This window comes from Aotus nancymaae, unplaced genomic scaffold (assembly GCF_030222135.1).
Source record: "Aotus nancymaae isolate 86718 unplaced genomic scaffold, 86718_ANA_hifiasm-v0.15.2.pri h1tg000016l, whole genome shotgun sequence".
NCBI classification, from domain to species: Eukaryota; Metazoa; Chordata; class Mammalia; order Primates; family Aotidae; genus Aotus; species Aotus nancymaae.
In genome coordinates, this window is record NW_026988428.1 from 79,226,725 (window position 1) to 79,250,922 (window position 24,198).

General features: G+C 37.0%; 1 protein-coding gene across 1 annotated transcript in view; it reads right to left on the reverse strand.

Moving 5' to 3' along the window:
* The window catches only part of EPS8 (EGFR pathway substrate 8, signaling adaptor), a 168,638-nt gene extending 146,062 nt beyond the window's left edge, over positions 1 to 22,576 (reverse strand). Inside the window, exon 1 of the mRNA XM_012447669.2 lies at positions 22,349 to 22,576. The gene's annotated coding sequence lies outside the window, so the exon portion shown is untranslated. The remainder of the gene's footprint in view (positions 1 to 22,348) is intronic.
* Positions 22,577 to 24,198: the final 1,622 nt, after the last annotated feature.

Below are 24,198 nucleotides of genomic sequence, written 5' to 3' on the forward strand. Positions count from 1 at the left end.
TTCATCCCTACCATTTTGACAAATTATTTCTACAGAAGCGGACTAATTCTACTGAGGTCTGGTGACTACTGCTCACCAATGGAATTCTATGCAGAAAAATATTTCTGCTATAAAATGTTTTATTTTGAAGATTTCTGTTCTAAAGCCACAACAGGTTACACACAGAACAAAGCCATTAAATGACACAGTGGCATAAAATGAAATCCTTCTCCAGAAACACCCTACTGAATGGAACCCAGAAAGTTCACAGTATCAAGTCAGTCTTAGGCCATAAAGAAGTACTTTATTATCAACACTGTTACTCTATTTTTCATAACTAGTAAACGAAATGCCCTATTTTTCCAATACAGTAAAAAAAAAAAAAGTTTATATTCACCCACCTCTCTTGACACTAAATATTTGTCTCAAACTGAGATATGTCTTCATCTCTGCTAAACATGGTTGTTAGAATAAGGAAATTGAAATGGTTAGTGGCAACAGCTCTCCTTCCAGGAATACCTAACAAAATACCCATTTGTCAGTTTTAAGCTGTCTGGAAATCTGTTTTCCCAACAGGATTTTGCAAAGCAAAAACATTTCAAGTAGAAAAATACATTACAGAATTGTCTTTCCCCAAAGAATAAAACAGATTTTTTTGGTTGTTATTTTACAAATAAAGTTTTCCATTCAATTTAGAATAATACAAAGAAATGTTAAGTATTACCTTAGAAACTGAAATCATGCTTTTCTTTCATTGCAGTTAAGAATTAACCTAAGTAAAAACCAAGGACTTATAGACTATTAGGGCTGGAAGAAACCTTGGAGCTATCTAATTTCTTAAAAACTGTTCTGGCTTATACAGTTAACTACTGAATAACAATAAAGGGAGGAAAATGAAATTTAAGAATTTTAAGAGCAGAGGTAGTGCAATAAGGGTTTACCAACAAATTACCCTAAGTTGGGTGTATAGTATTTATCAAATATTAATTAATGAGAATATCACTTTAGGAGTTGGGTTCTTGATACTTTAAGTCACAGAATTTTCAGAAGCCAGTTTTTTAAAAGGGAGAAAATAGGAGTTTTTTCAATATTACTCTCAAGCAAAGTAATCTCCTTCTATCATAGTAGTAATTTGGCAATCCATACACATCTATACAGGGAAAAACTTTTTTTCCTAGCCCAAATAGGTGGATGGCTAACATTAAATGATATTGACATATATAAAGTCATCTTAAGATTAATATCAGGGAAAACAGGATACAATATTAAGAAAAGATAGAAGCAGAGGTCTAGCACTCTGCAGATTGTCCAGGTTTACACACCTTTTGATTCAAAAAGAGCCAAAACCATTTCTGACATATTATTTTAATCAGACTATACTTTCAATATTTTACAGATGAAATTATAATCACCTGAGTTTTTAACAAATAAAAATTAGGCACAAATACGCTTATTCACAATTGCACTGGCAACAGTTCTTATTAGATATTTAAAGCTTTGGGAAGAGATAGCCCCCTTCTTTTCCCATGTGCCCCCAAGTCAAGCCTGTCTCTCTCCCTGTCACCCATAAAATCTCACTTTATGTTCTACTAACCAGCATTGCATGAACTAACCTGAAAGAAAAGAACAGGAGTTCTCTGTCTATAGAATAATGTTAGAAAAATAAATCAACATATGCTTAACATAAAGCAGACTAAATAAGAGATACAATCAGGCAAATATTATATGTCATTCTTTCATCATTAACATAAAATTGTAATTCTACTTCTGCAAATTTTATCAATAAACTCTCAAAATAAATGCCACACTTGATATATGCACATAACAACAAGAAAAAATATATGAAAAATGTATAAGCAAACTAGCATTACAGTTATTACTCAAATTTGGAAAGGTTACACAAATATAAGACTCTCTTGTTGGCAAATATTAGATAAAACATTTTCATAGAAACATCCTAAGTATATCTGGAAAGCAAAACATATTTAAGATATTAAGATATAATATATATTTATGATTTAAAATAATCTCTACATAATTATTCTGTACATCTTGAGAATATTCAAGATGCTATTGAATTTCTCCCCAAACAATGAACATCTCTATATAGTAACTCTATTTTCAGTCTTTTGTCTAACACTAGCATTCACGAGAATCTGATCACAGAGCAAAATAAATTAGACACAGTACAAAAATTTCCTGAACTTTATGGCTAAAGTCACATTTTATTATTTCTCAAATGTATTCTGCAGTTATGCTGATTTTATTCTTAGCAGTTGAATAATACCCAAAATAGTTCCAGTGTCATAATTATTTGTAATTTTCATGTTTTTTATTGTTTTGTTTTGTTTTTGAGATTAGGTCTCACTCTGTCACGCAGGCTGGATTGCAGTGGTGTGATCTTGGTTCACTGCGGCCTCAACCTCCCAGGCTCAAGTGGTCCTCCCACCTCAGCTGAGTAGCTGGGAATACAGGCACACACCATCATACACCATCACACACTTCCTGAGTAGCTGGCACTACAGGCACACACCATCATACACCATGACTAATTTCTTTATTTTTTGTAGAGATAGGGTTTCCTCATGTTGCCCAAGTTGGTCTCAAACTCCTGGACTCAAATCACTTGAGCCCAGGAGCTCAAGGCTGCAGTAAGCTATGATCACACTACTGCACTCCAGCCTGCACGACAGAGTGAGACCCTGTCAAAAAACAAACAAAAAAGAAAAAAAAAAGAAAAAAGAAAAAGAAAGGAAAGGAAAAAATCACATTATTCATACTATTAAAAATATTTGTGATTATTGTAGGGCTTGGTAAAAACAATGCGCTAACGCATGGCTTTATAGCCCCTTTTGGGTTTGGTTAATGAAATATCAAAAAGATCTCACTGTCTTCTTCATAATACAAAACTTTTGAAAATTGTGCTCTAATGAGAGGAAAGGATAGAAAAGAGTGAGATTGAAAAAATATCACCTTTGCTAGCTTTTTATTCCAAGAGCTCAGTTTCTTTGTGGAAAAAGTTATAAAACTTTAAAACAATGGTTTACTTATTAAATCTGTGAGATGTTAAAGAGCATAATCATAGCTCACATTTAAAAGAATGGGTACTTTAAAAAATGGGCATGTTTGTCAGAAGGGTTTATCCTAAATAACAGAGTACACATTATGATTGTCAACATGATTAAACTTTTTCAGAGTATTTCAATTTAGGCTTGGTAAAAGCTGTGGTCAGTAGTTCCTTTTCATATTGAGAGTTGGGGCGCCACTGGCACAAATCTCAAGATGCAAGACAAAAATTCATTTATTTCAGCATTTAACAAATACACATTGAGCTTCTATCACACAAAAGCACCACTCCAGGCTTTGCAGCCTGTCTGAAAGTAAAAATCAGATATGGAAGCTACCTTAGAGAAGCTTGATACCTGGTATCAGGTAAGATACACACACACACACACACACACATATAAACTGCGGTACACAAAAGAAAATAAGTGCATAAGAGATCCTGAGGAAAAAAATATTAAGTGGGGGAGGTACCAAAGAAAGCAGATTATTCTATAATGGCAGATAAACTAGACATTAACTGATAGATTAAATTTGTATAGGGAGATAAATTAAAAAGTTATTCCAAGTATAGACAAGAGAGACACTGAAGCAGAAACTGGGAAAACTGAAGTGTACAGATGGAAGTGTATAGTACCTCACTTTGGGTAATGAGTAATTTATAGGAAAGGGAGTAGTGGGGCTAAAATTAAAGAAAGTCACCATGTTGTGAAGAGCCTGAAAAGGAAACTCTGTTAGCAGTTTTTAAAGCAACGGACTGACATCATCTGAACTCAGCTTTACAAAGACTGATCTGAAAGTAGGAATTAACATGAATTGAAGTAGGACAGTAGGACAGAGGCAGATACAGAGACATTCAGGAGGCAATCATTTAAGAAAATGGTCATATGGCCTTAAAATAGTGAAAAACTGAACAGAAGGGGCAAAGGCTAGGGTTAACTTTAATGTGAAAGCAGCAGAATTTGGCAATTAGTTGGATATGGCAGGTAAAGGAGAAGGGGTCATGGATGTGTTCTTCTAACGGGCTAGAAATTCTCCCTATGATTGCACTGCACTCCAGCCTAGGTGACAGAGCAAGACTGTCTCTTTAAAAAAAGAAAAAGAAAAGAAATTCTCTCTAGAACTGAACTATATTTGTAGATTATTCACTATAAAGAATTATTTGTGGCAATATTGAGGGCTAATTTCAAAATACAAAAAAGAAAGGGGGAAAACTATTTTGTGTGATCTAATAATGAACTCAAATGAGATTATCATAAAGATGTCATCCCATATTTTGTTCATTCTTTTCTCCATTTTTAAAAAAGCTTTAAAAATGAATTAGAGAAAACGGCTAGAAGTCATCCAAGTGACAAAGAAAACACAAAACTCAAGTGTCATCTGATCATAACTTTTCTTTTGAACTCCAGGCATTAAGCCACTGAATGTAAGAGTAAGCTTTCTCTAAACACAAAGTGCAAACTATAAGAGATGGAGAAATTGAACGGTATTGTAGACACACTGCATCTGTCTCACAATTTTACCTTCAGATGTGCTAGGAAAGAAGGCAAGTTAAATGGTCAAATAGTGAATGAATTCTGCTCAGCTTTTTTATCATAGTTTGTTTATATGTAGATCAGGGACTAGAATCTCACTAGCACCAAAAACCATTTTAACTATTCATTCGTTGAACAAATATTTTAAAAAAACCGAGTATATATTGTGCAGCCATCATTGTGCTAAGGGACAAGAGACAAAAGATTATTCAGACACATTCCTTACTTCCAAGTGCTTACAGACTGGTTAGAGAGAAACACAAGTAAAGTAACCCATAAAAAGCAACATAGTAACTACTTTAATATGAGATTCTATAATTTGGGCACAAGGAAGCGATGACTAATTTTTTTTCCAGGAAAGTAATCTTTAAGCTGAATATAAAATAATGAGTGGTTTGCCATATGATGAGGTTGACAAAGAGGAAACTTCACACAGAGGGAAGAGTATATGCAAATTTACAGAAGAGTAAGGCTATGTGTGTCCAGGGAATTCTCATTATTACAGCATGTGTGGAGTAAAAGAGCAGAAAAAAGAAATGTGACTGGAAAGGAAAGAAGGGACTCCTTCACAGACAGCCTTCATTTGTACCACTCTAATGAGCATATGAGGAACCACTGAAGAATTTTAAGCAAGGTAGTAACATGATTAGCAGTGAGAGATGGAAGAGGAGAGGGCCTCTGTCAGCCATTTGCAAATAAGAATCAAAAAGATTTGATGACTGATCACATAAAGGTGGGGCAGAAAAATGGGTAAGAAAAAGAGTCCAGAAAAAATGCAGATTTCTAAGGTGGTCATTTGGATAAAAGTCACTCCATGTAGAGGGACAGAAAGAGATGAGGCAGCCAGACTAAAAGCAACAAATTTATTCTGGGAAATGTGAAATCTAAGGGGCCTGTTTGATATTCAGGTTCTGTCATAAATAGAGCTCGCAAGAGAGTCATTAGCTGAAGAATAGAGAGTAACCGTTCTAAACGAAACACTGAGGTCACCTAAGAAGTGAATGAAACTTAGGATGTAACATGAAATGAGATGAGGGATGAGAAAATAATTCCGGAAAAATCTAGAAACTTTTCAACTTGTGAGTGTTCTGAGAATGCACAAAACCATGAACTGAGGCACCCAGTGCTGCCAACAGATGGTGCTAGAACTTACTTGAGACTTTTACTTAGGAAGAATTACGGATACCTATTCCATCCCAAGTAGCAGAGCTTCTAAATTAACATCTAAGTGTAGATGAATAACAAAGCAGAGGGAGATGTTAATCAGGAAAGAATAGTATCACCACCGGAGCCAAAGGAAGAGAATATTCTTTTTATTTAAAAGAAGGCAAAAAATCATTACTAACATACATTTATTCAGCAAATAGACAGGTCTACAAAGTACCAGAAACCCTAGATGGTAAAAATTCAATAGTGAACGAAACACAGTTTATGTCCTCAAAGAGTTTACAGGTAAATGCTACAGCAAAATCAAGTAAAAACTAAACATTTTCCTTTTGGTTTAGCTTTTAGAAGACGGCAGATGACCTACAGACATAAGCTCAGTGCCAGACCACAGTGGGCTGAATAATGTAGGAGAAGTGAAGAGGAAACCATAGACATTAAGCTTCTCTTCAAGAATCATAGGTGAAAACAAGACAGAAATAAGGCAGCAGCAAGAGGATGTTAAGAGACTATGTTCCATATATGCAGAATATCTCACCAAGACACATTTAAACTCCAAGAGCTTACTACATACACACTTGAACAGAGATACATATAAGAGAGAAGAATCACATTTTAAACTGACTCCATAATACATTTTGCAACAGAGGCCAGGATTATTAAAATTAGATTCTAATGTTATTAATGTTGATAATTAATTATTCTCTTACTATCCTCTGGTTTAAGTCAAGTTGAAAATTAGAAGGCAATCATGAAGCCACAAAATTTCAATCATCCTCAGAAGAAGAAGGAAATGAATGGGGATACCCTGATACAGTCTGGTATTAAATATATGCATGGAACCAAATGATGTGTTAAAGAGAGATAGATATATAAACTATTTCAGAACTGGGTTTACCAGCCCCTTTAAGACATGATGGAGAGAGATTTAAAACCAAAAAAAAAAAAAGCTTTGGGGATAGGAAGAGAGACATGATGCAGTAGAAGAAGCAACTAAGTATTTTAAGTACTTATTAGAAAGAATGATGTGATATGAATAAGCCTAGCTGACACAGTCTGCATCAGTTTTATCACTCCAGCAAATAATCTCAGGACAACATTATTTTGACAGCATATGACATGAATCAAAAGCATATCACAGGGAGAAGAAAGAAGTTCCTATCTGTGTCTAGTAAACAGAGTGACAAGGTGGCAATCAGGAAAAGTCAATGTCTGACCAAATAAAAATAATTCACAGTGGTAACTATAATTCTCTCTCATTTTTGCAGTAGTGATTTATAAAATTTATAAGAAAGGCTAGAAATCTTTTGTGACTTTAATAAACATAATCAATTACATGCATTCATAAATATTTGTTAAAAAAAAATTTTTTAAGCCTCATTTTCTTTGGATAATGGAACAACTGTCACCAGAAATGTACAAACTACTTTGCTACAGAAAAGCAGGAAAATGATTCCACCATCTTTTACCAATATATTTAAACACTACCTTTGAAAAAAAATCTTCAAAAATAACTAATTTTTAGTGTGTCATCAATTTTAAAAAAGATTCTCTGGGAATAGTTTGCTTGAGCCACAAATAAGAAGGAACAACCAAAATGAGGAACTAATAATTTTTTTCTTTTAGAAAAGAAGTGCTTGTATGCTACAGATTTGGTAAAACTGCAGAGGTGAATTTATATATCTACCACCCCTCCTTCACCTCACCCACTGCCAACTTGCATACAGGCCTAGTTTTATTTAAGCAAAGAGTAAACAGCTCTTCAGTTAGGTAGACAGAACTTGGAAAATTATTAGATCACAAGGTTGCCAACCATCTGTCTAGTAAGTATGAATGACTTCCTCCTCCCTGTGATCCTGTGTTCTACAATGCTCAACAGGCAACATAAGGGAAAGGTTATAGGGTTTTTTAAATAATACTGACCAAAATATTTGGTCCAAATTACCAAGAAGGTGGGAAAACTCAGGGACTTTTATTCTTCCACAGTCGACAAAGTAATCAATGATTTGACAAATATTTATCTAAAGCCTTCTTTGTGCATAGAAATCTTTTTTTAGTTCAGTGTATAATGGCCCAACCCATATATGCTAACTTAGCATTTAAAAGCAATTCTTGACCCTGCTAACAAACAATTAAGCTCCCTGCAGTGCAAATAAAGAAGTTTTCTGAAACAGATAGTTATGAATCTTTCATTCATAGTAGCTAACTAGAAACACATGAGCCAAACCCATTGTGAGTATCATTTCAATGGTGTGTAATTTGAGAGGTGTGTTAGAATGCACTTGGCTCCACTAAGGAAGGAGGAGTCTACATTTTTCTTGCTTGCAAGTGAAAAGCAAAAACAATTTTGCAACTTGGCAATTCATATGACAGTCTTAAAGTTACCCACATTCAAAATTCAAGACAACAGAATTTTCCCCATCTCTAAGGCTTAACACTTTGCAATCAGCCTAAGGTGTTAAATATGACTTCAGTTTATGAATAATGGATTATTCACTCCCAAAAGTTTCCAGGAAAAAATACTGAATACTATATATAAAAATGACCTAAACCACACTTGTCTGGCTGGTCTGATCTTAAATTGACCTTAATAGTTTAGACTCTTTCAAAGGGAGTACTGGTATACTGTAATTTTCCCCAGAGCTCATAAATTACCAATGTTCCTCTGTGGAAAATTGTAAAATGTATGTAATTTGTAAATAGACTCATTTTATAAATCTACAGTATCAGTATATGTAGAAAAACAATACAAAATGTGAATATCTTTGCATTTGAATAGGAAAAAATGTGAATAGAAATTAAGAGAGGGTGAAAGCCAAAAAGATTATCCTTTGTTTTCTACATTTTTAAGCCCTTACCTAGAACCTGATGCTTCTGTTAAGTTTTTATGCTTCTTTTCATTTAAGCGTCTAACATCGCACAGTCAGTAAGGATAAGAATTTGTCTATCTTGTCAGTTAAGAGTATTCTCATTATTTAGTACTAGCACTTAATAGGCACTTATTTAATATTTCTTTATTGACAGATAAACTTCATTAACTGAAACCAAATTATTTTCTATTAGGTAAAGCTGTATATGTCCAGGACTGTTAGATAAAGAAACTAGATTGGGTTGCATTAAACCAATAGGCCTGATAATGATTTAGCAAAATTCCGACCTCATTTATGCATATCACAAGAAAGAACAATGGCAAAAGCTGAAATGAATCAAACAAGATATAACACCACTACAACAAAACTCACCTTCACATACAAAGGACAGCTCGATATGTACTTTATTATATTCAATATGCATTTGTGTACACATTTCTCTCCTACAATTTTTCTTTTAAAAGAAATTTTTGCCCAAGTATTATCCTTTCCAATGACTGGTATGGTTGATATCATTAACAGAAATAGCAAGAATAATTAGAAAGGGAGGAAGAAGCAGCTGAAATGATCACAGCTAGAAGCTTTTGAATGTAATTTCAGGGGAAAATAATACACTTCTGGCTAAACTAGTTTCTCTAGCCTTAAAAGTTTAGCCATGTTCTCAAGTCAGCCCCTCAAAGGAGCAATCTGGTACTCTTTTGGAAGCGAGAAAAAACAGCTGGCTTAAGTGAGTAACCGAATCTAAAAGCCTTCCGCTGAAGTTCACATCCACTCTCTCAGGAACTAACTAACACAGACCTAGATGAGACTCTATGCATTAGCAAGCATTTGTTACACCTAATGCCCAAAACCCAACTGATGTACACATTTGCCTAATAAAGTCAATGTTAGCTAGAAATGTCTGGCTCAATCTTGCAAGAACAGGAATTCCCATGTTCAAAACTCAGTCTCTTATTTTGCAGTTATTTATTGAATCCTTATTTAATATACACTTAAATTAAATAATATATTGTTTCTTACAGCATATAATCAAAGTTCCCTAGATGTAGCTCATGAACAGCAAAGTATTTGTAAAAATGGCTTATGGTTTCTTGAGAAATTTTACTGTTTCCCTGCTACCACCAAAACTATTTTACTGCTACAACCAAACTATTTCTATATCAGATTCTACCACCGCTGTTTTCCCAATCATTTTACCACTGTATCCATTAGTTTCAAATCTTATTGAAAATTTCATATTTCCCATTAACAATAGCTTGATTACATCAATGCCTTTGAAAACCATAAACATAACACAAAATGTAATTGGTAGCCATTGGCTTGGTAGTCTTTTATCCTACACTCCAATGAGAGCTGACAAAATCATTTTTCCAGTATTTCATTAACTGCCTGGCAGAGAGAAAAGATGGAAATAACTAGAGATAACAGATATAGGTGGAGGGAGGACACTGGAGGTAAGACGAAGAGACTTTTATATCTATTTTAAGACTCTTTACAATGCCATGGAGTAGCCTATATAAAATTATTTTTTATACTATATAACTCAAGGTATATTTTAATTCAAATTCTAAAATTACCTACAGTGATAAGGGGCACCTACAAAGCAAATTGTCAAAAAAGAAAACCCACAAAAAACCCAGCAGCATACGTTCTAATATATGAACAAAACCACGGTGGGCCTTCCTAATCAGTATAAAAACTGAATGGTGTTAAGATGAATTCCAGTTAAAGTTAAGCACTGTAAACACATTTATTCTGGACTAGATTTCACTCTCTTCATAATGAGATTTTACTATTTCCAAAATCACTTACTTACTACCCAAATAAGGTAAAGGTGATGAAGGTTTCAATCCCTCCTTTGTTTCAAACTGCCTAGCAGCCTAAACTTAACCTTCACTGTCATAACCACTATGAATGTCTCTTTTATTCAGACTTCTCTCTCCATGACTGAGATCTCACCAGGCAGTGAGAAAGAGTTAGAATAGTAATTGGAAAGCTATCAAAGTTATGAAAAAATCCACTTTTCTATTAAAGCCATCTGAGGATTGAAAAAGGGTGTCAGAAAAGAGCTAAAGGAGAAGAAACAGCTGGGAGGAGGAAAAGAATTGGGGAAGAGGGTGATAAAGGAAAGCCCACATGGTTATTCATCTACTTCAAGAGTGGTAGAAGACTTTTTTTGACAAGACCATGGAAAGTTAGCAAGTCTCAAGATAAAAACTGAAAAATGTGAAATATAGACAAAGTATATGGATGTTGTAGGAACTAGGGCTGAAACTTTTTGTTTCAACAGTCTGGGTAAGAAGTATAAAAAAAAACATAAAAAGAAATATGACGCTTTAGACAATTTATTCTGTAATTCTGCAAATATAGCAAACATACAAATATACAAAAATATAGATCTGATTATTCCTAAATTTAAATGAAGTTATAATTCTTCAAATTCTTCTCACACTTACTGTTCAGGGTTGGCCATCATGGATTATTCATCTTAAAATAGAAGTGGTAATACTTTAAGCAAATCTGAGAATTAATGCAAACTAAAATCTTTAGAGGGCGATTTTCAACAATGATTAAGAACACTCTGAGACACATTCTTCAGGCATATGCATTAAACCCACACCTTTGCATGCATGAGTATCATGTGAATAATGCTACAAGTATTGGACCAATGACCAGATTTTTATCACAGTAAGGATTCCGTTGCTGTTAAATTATTCAGAATCTAACAAGGCCCCACAAAGGAGCTAAATAAAAGAACTACTGACAAAATTAATGTTCTCTCAACTAAAAGGATCTTGATGTGTAAAAAATAAATAAATAACACTGCAGTTTATAGTACACAGGACTTTTTTGAAAATAGACAACACAACTAAGGTTCTGACAATACAGATAAACACTAAAACAATAAAGACAACTCAATCTGAAGATAGGGTTTCAAAAATCAACATTCCTGGATTAAAGAATAACATTTGTAAACTCCCAAATATGTATAGTTTGTCATAAAACAGTTGAAGTTTTGAAAACACAGTGCAAAGAGAAATTGGAGATTACTTACACAAGCATATAAACATAAACAAGCTGCTCGTGCCTTTATGGAGGGAATAAAGGTAGTACATCTATTTAGTGGTAGTAATGTTTTCATTTCTTCCATATATGAAAGAAACTATCAAATGCAGAGTTTGCATGCCCAGACAGAAAATAAGTCATCCATTTACCAAGTTGCTCACAAAATGAATTTCAAGAAATTCAAGCCCCCAAAACAGAAAGCAAAGCAAGATTTTAAAGTGTAACAGACTATTCACTAGCGAAGCAGTTAAATGTGTCTTCTATCTCTATCATCAAAAGTATATCTTTCTTTAAATTCTAAAAGAGTACTTAAAATCATCTTATTGTACATTCAGGTCTAAAATTACCATCAACTTTAAATGTCAAAATTATTGTAGAAGATTAGATAAATTGTATTCAATGTGTTTTCAAAAGGGATAGATTTTACACATATTTTTATTTGCAGCTTTGTTTTTCCACCTTAGATACTAGATACATTCTATTGCTGCATTAAACCAACAAATATCTCAATAATATATATGTATTTCTATAATCAGGAATAAGTAATATTCTACCGATGCTAACAAAAGATAACTCAACAGCCCTCAATTAAGGACTTGAAACATGTTTTTCAAGTACAAACTTCTCCTTCTTCTATCAATCTTTTATTCTCACTATTTTTCTCTTTTTCTTCTCCCCTTATATTAAAGTCACAATTTTTCAATTATAGAACTCTGACCTTTTATTAAGCATATAATTCATTTAACAAGTTGTTTTTTAGTACATTCCTAAATAGTACGTTTCAGGTTCTGTTCAGAAACTGTTTATGGCTTAGAATTTTAGATAGGCCTAATAGTCTATTAAGACATCAATTTTAGATAGGCTTAGCTAGCCAGGACTAGATCCTGGCTTCATAGATCATTACACTGTTTTGTTGCAATGCTACTAAATGTAAGAATGGTTTGAAACAGGACCTCCAATTTTACCCAAAACATTCAAGTTCTCTTTCTTAAATTCCTTATAATTACTTCAGTATCACAGGACTGAAAAAGAACACATGAATTTACTTGCTACATAAAGAGCTATATTTAGAAAGCCATATGACTAGAAGAGCAGATTCACGCAATTCTTAAACAGATTTGGTGTCTTTTTTATTCTCTTCTGCTACAATTAATGAATACTCTATTATATTGTTACTTACAAAAATGAAAAATAACTGCTCATTCAGTTCTTTCTAATAATACTGTAAGTTCTGAATGTGGGAATGTGCAGAATGTCCCACCACTCCCATCATGCCAACCTATTCTGCATATGTCAAACATATTCATCTTTTTTTTTTTTTTGAGATAGAGTTTCACTGTTTGTTGCCCAGGCTGGAGTGTAGTGGTGCGATCTTGGCTCACTGCAACCTCCACCTCCCAGGTTCAAGCGATTCTCCTGTCTCAGCCTCCCAAGTAGCTTGCCTGGCTAATTTCTGTATTTTTAGTAGAAACAGGGTTTCAACATGTTGGTCAGGCTGGTCTCGAACTCCTGACTTCAGATGATCCACCTGCCTTGGCCTCCGAAAGTGCTGGGATCTTTATAACTCGAGAGAGATGAGTGTCTTGCTTTGCCTCAAAAATTCATTCTATGAGACTCAAACATCATCTTCCCCAATAAAGACTTTTCTGACTCCCTCAGCCACAGTGAGGCTCTCCTTTCTGCTATGTGCTGGGATACATACACACACACATACACACACACACACACACACACACACACACACAGAAGCACACACACTTTTCATTTAACATCCTCCACTTCTTAGATAAGAAAACTAAGGCAGATAAAGTCTGATTCCAAAGTCTATTTTTTTTTTTTAAATATATACTTCCTTTAGGTCCACACTACTAAAACGGTTGTCTGGCTGCCTCCATTCTCTAAGCCTCTGGCAACAAAAGGCAGAGATCCTACTCAGCTTTGTATTCCTGGTGTCTGGCACAGAGCACAAACTCAACAAACACTCAATAAAAGATGAATGAATAAACAAATGAAATGTAGTAATGCTCAACTTCCTCTGTGAAGAAAACTCATCTCCTTTTAAGTATTTACATTAAAGTATGATAATAAATGCTAATTTCATTCAGCAAGCCTTTTGTGAGTATGTCATACACAGTGTATTGTGCTGCACTACCTTGGGAAACTTAAAGATAACTGATTCAGTTCCCTGCCCTTGAGCAGCTTTAAATCTAGTGGGGGAAAGGCATAAACAACTAGCTAAAGCTACCATTATCTGTTTTATTTTGACTAATCCCCACAAGTTTTTCTCTTTAAAAGAACATCATTCTTTACAACCATGTTCCATCACCACACACCTCTGGTCAGTGGGACATAGAGAGTCAATAGAAAACAAAGCTAGAAGCATCTTCGTGGAGCTTAAATATACAGTCTTTTTAGCTATTCTTAATTAGCTCAGTAATCATTTGAGTAAGTATATAGCATAGTATTAGAGAAAAGAACATAATTAAGGACACCCTGGTATCATCCTTGCCCTTATTCTTTTATAAGTGGCAGCACGACCAAGTGGAAAGAGCATGGATTTTGGAGTCTGGTCAGGGTTCTTATCCCAATCCTGTCCCTTTCTCCCCATGTGTGACACAAGTTGCTTTATTTTTCTGAGCCTATTCCTTTATCTGTAATTCAGAGATAAAGAAACCTGCTAGCCAGGCACAGTGGCTCACGCCTGTAATCTCAGCACTTTGGGAGGACGAGGCGGATGGATCACGAGGTCAGGAGTTAGAGACCAGCCTGACCAACACGGTAAAACCCCGTTTCTACAAAAATACAAAAATTAACTGAGCATGGTGGCATGCGCCTGTAATCCCAGCTACTCAGGAGGCTGAGGCAGGAGAATCACTTGAATCCGGGAGGCGGAAGTTGCGTTGAGCCAAGATCGCGCCACTGCACTCCAGCCTGGGTGACAGAGTAAGATTCCATCTCAAAAAGAAAAAAAAGAAAGAAAGAAACATGTCTGAAACGCCTCTTGTAAGAGTTAAAGGAGATAATGTGTGTAACACCTGCCACACAAAAGGTACAGTTACGTGAGCTGCTCCACCTGCTGCTTGAAGACTACTGGTTCTAACTTTAGTGCAACAATATAAATATTTCTAATCCTGTCTTACTCTGTTTTCTGTTGCTTATAACAGAATACCTGAAATGGGTAATTTCTAAAGACAATGAATTTATGTCTTACAGTTACAGAGGTTGAGAAGTCCACGGTCGAGGGGCTACATCTGGTGAGAGCCTTCTTGCTGGTAGGGACTCTCCAAGAACAGAGCACACATGGCAAGGGAGCTGAGTGTGCTCATGTACCCACTCAAGTCTCTCCTTTTCTTACAAAGCCACCAGTCCCACTCCCATGATAACCCCTTAATCCATTAATTCATGAACGGATCGATCATTTCTTAAAGGACTCACCTCTCAACACTGCCACACGGAGGATCAAATTTCAACGTGAGTTTTGGAGGGGACAAATATGCAAACCATAGTACACCACAATGTCAATAACACAAAATGTATACCAAAAGAGAGGTACATTTGACCTTTGAAAAGACAGGTTTGAACTACATGGGTCCGCTTATAAACAGATTTTTTCTTTTCAATATATTTGGAAAACATTTTGGAGATTTGTGACGATTTAAAAACACACAGGCTGGATGTGGTGGCTCATGCCTGTAATACCAGCACTTTGGGAGGCCAACTTGGAAGGCTTGCTTGAGCCTAGGAGTTCAAGACCATCCTGGACAACACAGACAGATCCTGTCTCTGCAAATAAATGAATACATTAGCCAGGCCTGCTGGTACATGCCTATGGTTCCAGCTGTACAGAAGGCTGGGTGGGGAGGATCACCTGGGCCTGGGAAGCTGAGGCTGCAGTGAGCCCAAGATTGTACCACTGCACTCCAGCCTGGATGACAGAATGAGACTGTCTCCGCCTTTTTTTTTTTTAAATAAATAAATACAACAAAAACACAGACAAACCATGTAGCCCAGATAACAAAAAACAAGTTAAGAAAAAAGGTATGTCATGAATGCGTAATATATATAGATAGATACTAGTCTACTTCATCATTTTATGGCAGTAACCATTTAATTTTTTATTAGAAAAAACTAAAAGGTATCAAAACTTATGTGCCCATGCACACATACAATACACAGTATCATTCGCAGTCAAGAGAAATGTAAACAAATGTAAAGATGCAGTATTAAGTCCTAACTGCATAAAATTAGCTGTAGCACATACTGTACTATTTTAATAATTTCATAGTCACCTCCTGTTGTTACTATAGTGAGCTCAAGTGTTGTGTGTATCTGCTTAATCCACTGTGTGATGTTAATCATCTCCATGTGAGCAGTTCATCTCTCCAGTAAATTGCGTATTACAGTAAAAAATGATTTCTCACTGTTCTCTTGTATTTTTCATCCTGTTTAGGACAATACCATAAACCTTGAATGAAAATATTCCACCAAAGATGCTGGAAATGCTCCCAAGGAACAGAGAAAAGTTATGACATTATGAGATAAAGTTGAATTGCTTGGTATGTTCCACAGATTGAGATCTGCAGCTGCAGTTTCCAGCCCTGTCCCTCCATTCCCCACCTTGTCAGATGGAGGATTCATCTTGTAAACAGACAAAAACTTACAATATCATTAAGTACAGTACAGTACTATAAATGTATTTTCTCTTCCTTATGGTTTTCCTAATAAAATTTTCTTTTCTCTATCTTACTTTATTGTAAGAATACAGTATAATATATGTATAACATACAAAATATGTGTCAATATATTGTGCTATCAGTAAGGCTTCCAGTCAACAGAAGGCTTACTAGTTAAGTTTTGGGGCAGTCAAAAGTTATACACAAATTTCCGACTGGGCAGGGGTCAGTGCGTCTAACCCCTGCATTATTCGAGGATCAACTGTACTTAAAAAAAGCCACTTGTAGCAGGAAAAATAGCATGGGAAAAGATTCAAGACCATATAGTTAAGTCTCAGATTTCTAGCTGGTATATATATCAACTGTCTCTTCTCAACATACACCCTTCAAATTCTTTATTCCAGATCCTTTTTGTGAAAAATCAAACTATTATTTCCTATGATAAGATCTAAAAGAACTGACAGATATTACTCTATACTAACAATCCCATTTTCACGAAGAAGAATCTCTGAGTTAGAAAAAAAAAAAGAGGGAAATGAATTATGTACAATGTCTAGGCACAAATCTCAGCACACAGTACATGCTGTATTACATATTAGTTTCCAAGTCATTTCTCAAATGTTTACGGTAAGTAATTTTACAGAACATGTAATAAAAAATTTAATAAAAACATTTTCCTTTCAATTCTAAACCTAATTTATAATCTGTTAATTTAAAAATCACATTTACTTGTGCTGGTACAACTAGGAATCCATATGCAAAAAAAGTTAATCTAGACACAGACCTTATACCATTCATAAAAATTAACTCTAAATGGATCACATACCTAGATGTAAAATGCAAAACTATAAAACTTCTAGGAAAAACACAAGATAAAAACTAGATAGCCTTGGCAATGAGTTTTCAAATGCAACACCAAAAGCCTATCCATGAAATTGATAAGTTGGCCTTATTAAAATTAAAGATATCTGTTCTGACAAAGACACTGTTAAGAAAATAAAAAGACAAACCAAATGGGAGAAAATATTTATAAAACACATATCTGATAAAGTGCCTGATACAAAATGTATAAAGAACTCTTAAAACTCAACAATAAGAAAACAACCCCATTAAAAAGTGGGCAAAAGATCTGAACAGCCATCACATCACAGAAGATGTACAGATGAAAAAAGGCATGTGAAAAGATGTCACCACCATACATATGTCATTAGGAAACAGCAAAGTAACAATGACATATTACTCCACACCTATTAGAATGGATGAAATGTAAAAAGCTGACAAAATAGATGCTAGCAAAGATGTGGGGCAATAAGAACTCACATTCATTGCTGATAAGAATGTAGTAGTACAGCCACTTTGGAAAGCAGTTTGGCAATTTCTTACAAAGCAAACCATAATCTTACTATATGATCCAGCAATTGCACTCCTAGATATTTATCCAGTGGATATGAGAACTTATGTCTACCCAATAATAGCAGCTTCATTTACAGTTGCCAAAAACTAGAAGCAACTAAGGTATCCTTCAATAGGTGAATAAACAAACCATGATATATTTGATAATGACAGAAAAAAATGAGCTATTAAACCATAAGACGACATGGATGAACCTTAAATGAGTATTGCTAAACAAAAGAAGTCGGTCTGGCAAGGCTGAATGATTCCAATTATACAACATCTGGAAAAGTCAAAACTAAAGAGACGGTAAAAGGATTCATGGTATTCTGGGAGAGGGGCTGAAGGAGGTGATGAATGAAGCACAAAGGATTTTTAATGTGTTGAAACTGTTCCATATTATACTCTGATTCTATAAGGATAGACACACCAAATTATGCATTTATCAAAACCCAAAGAACTTCACAGGACAGGATAAACCTTAATGTATGCAAATATAAGCAAATTAGTTAGAAGGTCAAGGAATTCCAAGGTGGAATGCAGATTGTAACAAAGAAATCTAACTGTATTATAAATGTGTACAACAATCTCACTAAAAAGGATAAGAGGAAAGGTGCTTAGCTGACTACCTCTAGAAATGAGTAGAGACTGTGAGACTAAAAGCTAAAGCAAGAGTACAAAAACACTGTACTCTTGATGCTAAAGTTGTTTCCCATGGGATCACAGGTTAACAATTCCAATACTGCTATACGTCTATGATAGAAATGAATGATTAAGCAAACATATGGCAGATGAGGCAAGCCAGGTTTCTTCTCACTGTTGGAGTAAGTTTAAATATAAACAAGGGGAGAAAGCTAGAATGATACCTGTGGTAATGAATTAGCATTACAGACATAAATATAAATTCATAGTTAGTTTAATATGGATTCAAAATGTTACATTAAAAATATGTATAGATATGTTCATATACACACATGTATTTCTTGCTTTGTCACATGAGAGAACCTAGAAGCAATGACACCTCAGTAGCAACAAGCACACCTAGCACCCAGATCTTGGTTTCTAATACATTCCCCAACAAAATGATCAATTCCTTGGAGACATGACTGATTCTAGGACTGTGATAAGATATATACAGATGAACCTAGAACATCTCATAGTACCAGAAAGTAAGGAAAAAACTCATAATGATTGTAGTATGTCAAAGAGGCACTGGAGCCAAGCTGTAACAAAATAAAATAGCATTGGATTATAACCCAAAATATTTAGATAGATAGATTTATATTTATATATGTGTGTGTGTGTGTGTGTGTATATATATATATATCCATGAGTCCAGAACAAAATAAGTATGAATTGAGTGAATAAACAAATGAAGGAGAAGAGACAAATCTCTCATGCATAAAAAAATCCAAATAATTTATATAGATATTCCACCCTCAAAGGGGGAAGCATAACTCTCTACTCCTTAAGTATGGGCTTATACATACACAGTAACTTCCAAGAGCACACCATGAAAAGGGGGAAGAAAAGTAGAAAAACCTGATAAACACAACCTCAGCCAGGTGATAAAGATGAGTATCACAGTGACAAATCATGTTGAGAGTATATACCCTTGATATGACAAGATGAAAATGGCATATTACCTCTGTGATCTTCCTACCAAAAACCTATAATCACAGTCTAATCATGAGAAAATACGTTAGATAAATTCCGATGAAAGTGCATTCTACAAAATACCTGACCAGTACTACTCAAACATCATCAAAAACAAGAAATCTAGCAAACTGTCACAGCCAAGAGGAGCCTAGAGAGGCATGACAACTAAATACATTTAGTAGTGTCCTGGATGGTAGGGTCCTGGAACAGAAAAAGGACATTAAAAGTTAAGGAAATATTTTTAAAAAGTATAAACTTTGATTAATACTAATGTACTGATACTGGTTCATTAATAGTAACGAATACTAATACAAGATATTAATAAGGGGGTAAGCTGCTATGGGGGTACATAGACACTGTATTTGTAGCTTTCCTGTAAAACCAAAACTTCTAAGAAATATGGTCTATTGTTTAAAATCCCATTTAAGAATGCATCTAGAAAATACTGAGAAGGTTGTAGTAAAGCACTGAAGACCCTCACACTTTCTTACATATATTCAACTTAAAATGTTTGCAACTATTCCACTGCAGAATTTTTCTTACAAAAATATTTTCAATCACTAACAGCTGCAAACAATTTCATGTAGTATTAATAATTCCCAGGAGGGACTTACTATAGCCAGAGTACTTTAATTAAAATTCCACTTTTTCTCCAACATACCTCTACAGATGTCCGAAAGTTTGTAACCTATCATTAACTTATGTTGTTTTGTGATGATCCACATAACTACCAAGTATGTTTCATACAACTCAGAAAATCTGAGTTGTATGTCAGTACTACATAAATCAATGCTAAAATATTCATCCAATAGAACTTCGAGTATTTAAAGAGACAACTTTTAAAAAGCTATCATGGCTTCTCAGCCTTTTGGCTAAGATCAAGTGTAAAGAGCTATCATTTCCTATTCTGGATACTATGTTTTCTTATACAACCCTTGGTTCAAGTGAGCTGCTGCAAAATTGGAAGAGGTAAGTGAAAGAGGAGAGTAGAGAGAATAATAAAAAGCAGTAGGGGAAACGGTGTGAAGTAGAGTGTAAGAAAACAACTAGGATTTGGAATGTAATAAATACAAAGTAGAGAGTAGCAAGTCTATGCCATAGCATAGAAAAGAACTAACATCTGAAAAGAATCAGTATCTATAAGATCTTGAAAGCAGGAAAAAACTAGAAATAAAAACAAAATGTATCTTTATATTTGATCACAAACAAGCAAAGTGTTCAAAATTACACATTAGCTTCCTCATAGGAAACAAAAGAAACATCACCCTATTAAGGGTGGGGCTATTAATAGTGTAAGTTAAATTACACTTACTGGAAATTACTATATATATATGTTCAATGACATTGGGAAGTGAAAAAAAATTACAAAGAGAATGTACCAAGTCTGTGAACAGTGGTTTTCTCAGAATAGTAGAATTAAAAGCAAATTGTATTTTCCTTCTTTTTTCCTGCTATGAAGTGAATGACTTGTGGTGGAATTTTATAGCCTCAATCTGTGCATTCTGCACTAAAAGCGTTCTATTAACACTACTGTATTTGTGATACATTCCACCTTACCCTTTATGTGACAATTCTATACTGTCTTAACTTTCAAATTGTAAGTAGAAGCATCAATTCGTGACCAAAAATTTTCCACAGCAGCAACTTAAGAAGTACAGCAACACGTTTAGAAAACTCCGATCCCAAACAACAAATCTATACTAGGAGAGAGACGATTGCATTGACTTTAATTCCAATAGACTCACTAACACATGATCTACATTACGAGTGCTCACTTTCCAGAACCCAAGCAGCTGTGGAAGAATAAAGTCCTTTCAGTGAAAACAAACTAGAGGCAATACACAACACAGTTGCTTTTATTTTTTCAATATAAAGACGCCTGCCCAGAATCCTAACTCTATTTTCCAAAAATGACAAAGCCAAAAAAATCACACTCTTGACACTTTAAAACTTGATCTAAAACCAAGTTTTATCTGAACTCATCCTAACATATTAGCTCTTCTACCTTCCCCTTACTAAGTCAAGAAACCTTGAAAAGAGAAGCAGTATACATTTCACTGAAACATATTTCGTAAAGGAGGATTCTAATTTCTAATGCTTCCCCGCTCTAGATGTCTACGGATTTCAAATCCTGACACCAAGGCGTCCTGCCCCTCCGCGAGATTCCAACAGTACTACGGGCGCTATGGGAGGAGGAGAAGGATTTGAGAAACACTGCAGGAGAACGATCGCTGCAATGATTTTGCAAACAGGTAGTCCTAGGAAGAAAGTAAGAGTGAGAACATGGGATAGAGCAGCGGTACATGGGTGGGGAAACCCATTCCAAATGCATGAACTGACCACGACCGGAGAATGGCCGTCTGTCTTCCCAAAAGTAAAATGGTGAGTAAAGTGGAGCAAGCTAAGAAAGTCAACAGCTATTAGGAATTGAAAACGATTCCGAAACGATGAGCTAGCTTAATTCGAGGGGGTAAACGAGGGTGGGACCCTGCCCTAAAGGGTCATTTTGAAAAGAATCCCTCCCCATTTGAGGCGGGTGGGGAGAGCAGCTCACAAACCCCAAGTCTAAAATAATAAGCCCAGATCGGGATACTCGGTCTGCAGTTGCCTGGCGGACCAGCTGAGCGCAGGTGTATCTATCTGCTGAAGCTCAGGTTACCAGGAATACCACGGGGCCACAGCGAACCCTCCCTGCCCAGCCTCCGGGAGTCCCGGGCGCGGGTCTGCACGGGCCCCGCGGCTCACCCGGACCCGGCGCGCGGACGCCTCCGGCCGCAGCGCCCTCGCGCACCTGGCTGCCAACACCAGTTGAAAGCAAAGTGAAGGGAGGCAGACGCGGCGCCTGGCACCGCTCCGATGCCAGCACACAAAGGCGGATTTTCAAAATCGAGAGAGAGTCAAAGCCGCCGGACCCCCGGACCGGCGCCTTTCGCCAAGGGGCTCTTACCTCGGATCCGCCCTCGGGGCCGCGGCTTTCCCCGGAGACGCCGCGAGCCCAGGCGAGGTGGGAGGCGGCCGGGAGAAAGCCCCACAACCTGATCCGCGCCCCGCCAGCCGTCCCCGAGCCGCGGGGCCGCCTCCTGCGCCCAGCTGAAGAGAAGCAATCTCCGAGGCGAGCACAGCGCCGGCCTCGCGCCGGGCGAGACCGCCTCGCTCGCAGCTGCCTGTGAAGTCTGGAGCCGCCCGCCCGCTCGCGGCCAGCGCCAGCCGCGCGCCGCGCATGCCCAGTGCCCGCGCGAGGAGCGAGCGAGCGGGCCGGCGAGCGCGCGCCGCGCGGCCAGGAACGGGATCCGCTCTCCGGGTCTTGGCGGCAGCCACGCCTCGGAGTTCTGATCGACTCCGGCGCTGGAGGCTAAGCGGCCGAGGAGGCCGGGTGGGCGGGAGGGGGACCGGAGGAAAGGAGACGGGGCGCTGAGCCAAGTTATCAAGACCGCGATCAAAGTCGGAACAAGGCTGCGAGCCGCCGACGGGTTTTCAGAAGTGCCCTAGCAGGACCGACCAGCAGCCTGGAGGCGCGGGAAGCGGCAAAGAGCGTGTGGAGAGCTTCGCCCCCGGCGAGGAGGACGCCCCGGGCGGAGGGAGCGCTCGGGTTGCAACACCACGGATCTGGCTGCACAGCCGCACCTAAAGGACCAACCAGCCTTCGTCTTCCTCCTCTGGCCTTCGGACCTATTTTCCCCTTTTGTCACTTTCCTCTTTTTTTTTTTTTTTTTTTTTTTTGTCTTCCTAATCCATGCGGTAAACTGGTGGTGCCCACGGCCCTCCATCGGGTCCCTGGGAGTCTCCCAACTGCCGGTCCTTAGTGCCAGCCTGCAAGTCCGGACCCGCCTCGCCCTGCTGCCTGGGAGCCTATTTTTCACAAAGCTCTTGCCAAAAGCCCTGATGTGTTTTGAAGGCTTCTTTTACTTTGTGCCTCTCGTACCTTAACCAACCCTCATAACCTCCTCTCTGAGTAACCCATGGAGCCTCTAAAAGAGAAGTCCATCTTCTCATGGACACTGTTTTCTCTCTTAAAACCCCTCATTGCCATAGCTACTCCCCCTCCACCCTCCCATGCTTTCCTAACTTCAAAGTCAGTTGAGCTCCAGAAGTAAACGAAAGCCTATAAATTAAACTTGGTTAAGAGAGATTGGACTTGCTTACTTTGTGAAGCAAATAAAGCACAGTCAGGGAGAAATGAGCTAACAGGCCGAGGTGGACATGAAAACCATTCTAAAAGTTGGAATCGATCTAATGGCTAAGTCCAGTCCCCTATTTTAAGTGGGAATCCTCGCTCCAATATTTCCACCGGACCACTATCCACTTGAACATTTCTAGTATTGTAAGTTTCTATTTTTATCGTTACATATAACCATGATTATTTGTTGAATATTTACCTATGCCAGGAACCAAGCAATTTACATGCATTATTCCTAGGCCTTAAAATGAGAATAGCCTTATTATACCTATTAAACACATTAGGAAGATGAAGCTCAGAAGTTTCCTTCTTTTTGCCAAAGCCAATGCTGACGCCAGAATTAACACAGTCAGGTCTGCGTTAACACCAAAGACTTTATCATTTATGAACATCAAATAACTTCTCTAACACCACTGGTCTTGGTTCTGCCCCTAGGAAGCACACAAAATGAATCTCATTTTTTTTTTTTTTTTTTTTTTTTTTTTTGGAGACAGAGTCTCACTGGGTTGCCCAGGCTGGAGTGCAGTGGTGCTGTCTCAGCTTACTGCAACCTCCACCTCCCAGGTTCAAGCGATTCTCCTGCCTCAGCCTCCCGAGTAGCTGGAACTACAGGCTGTGCT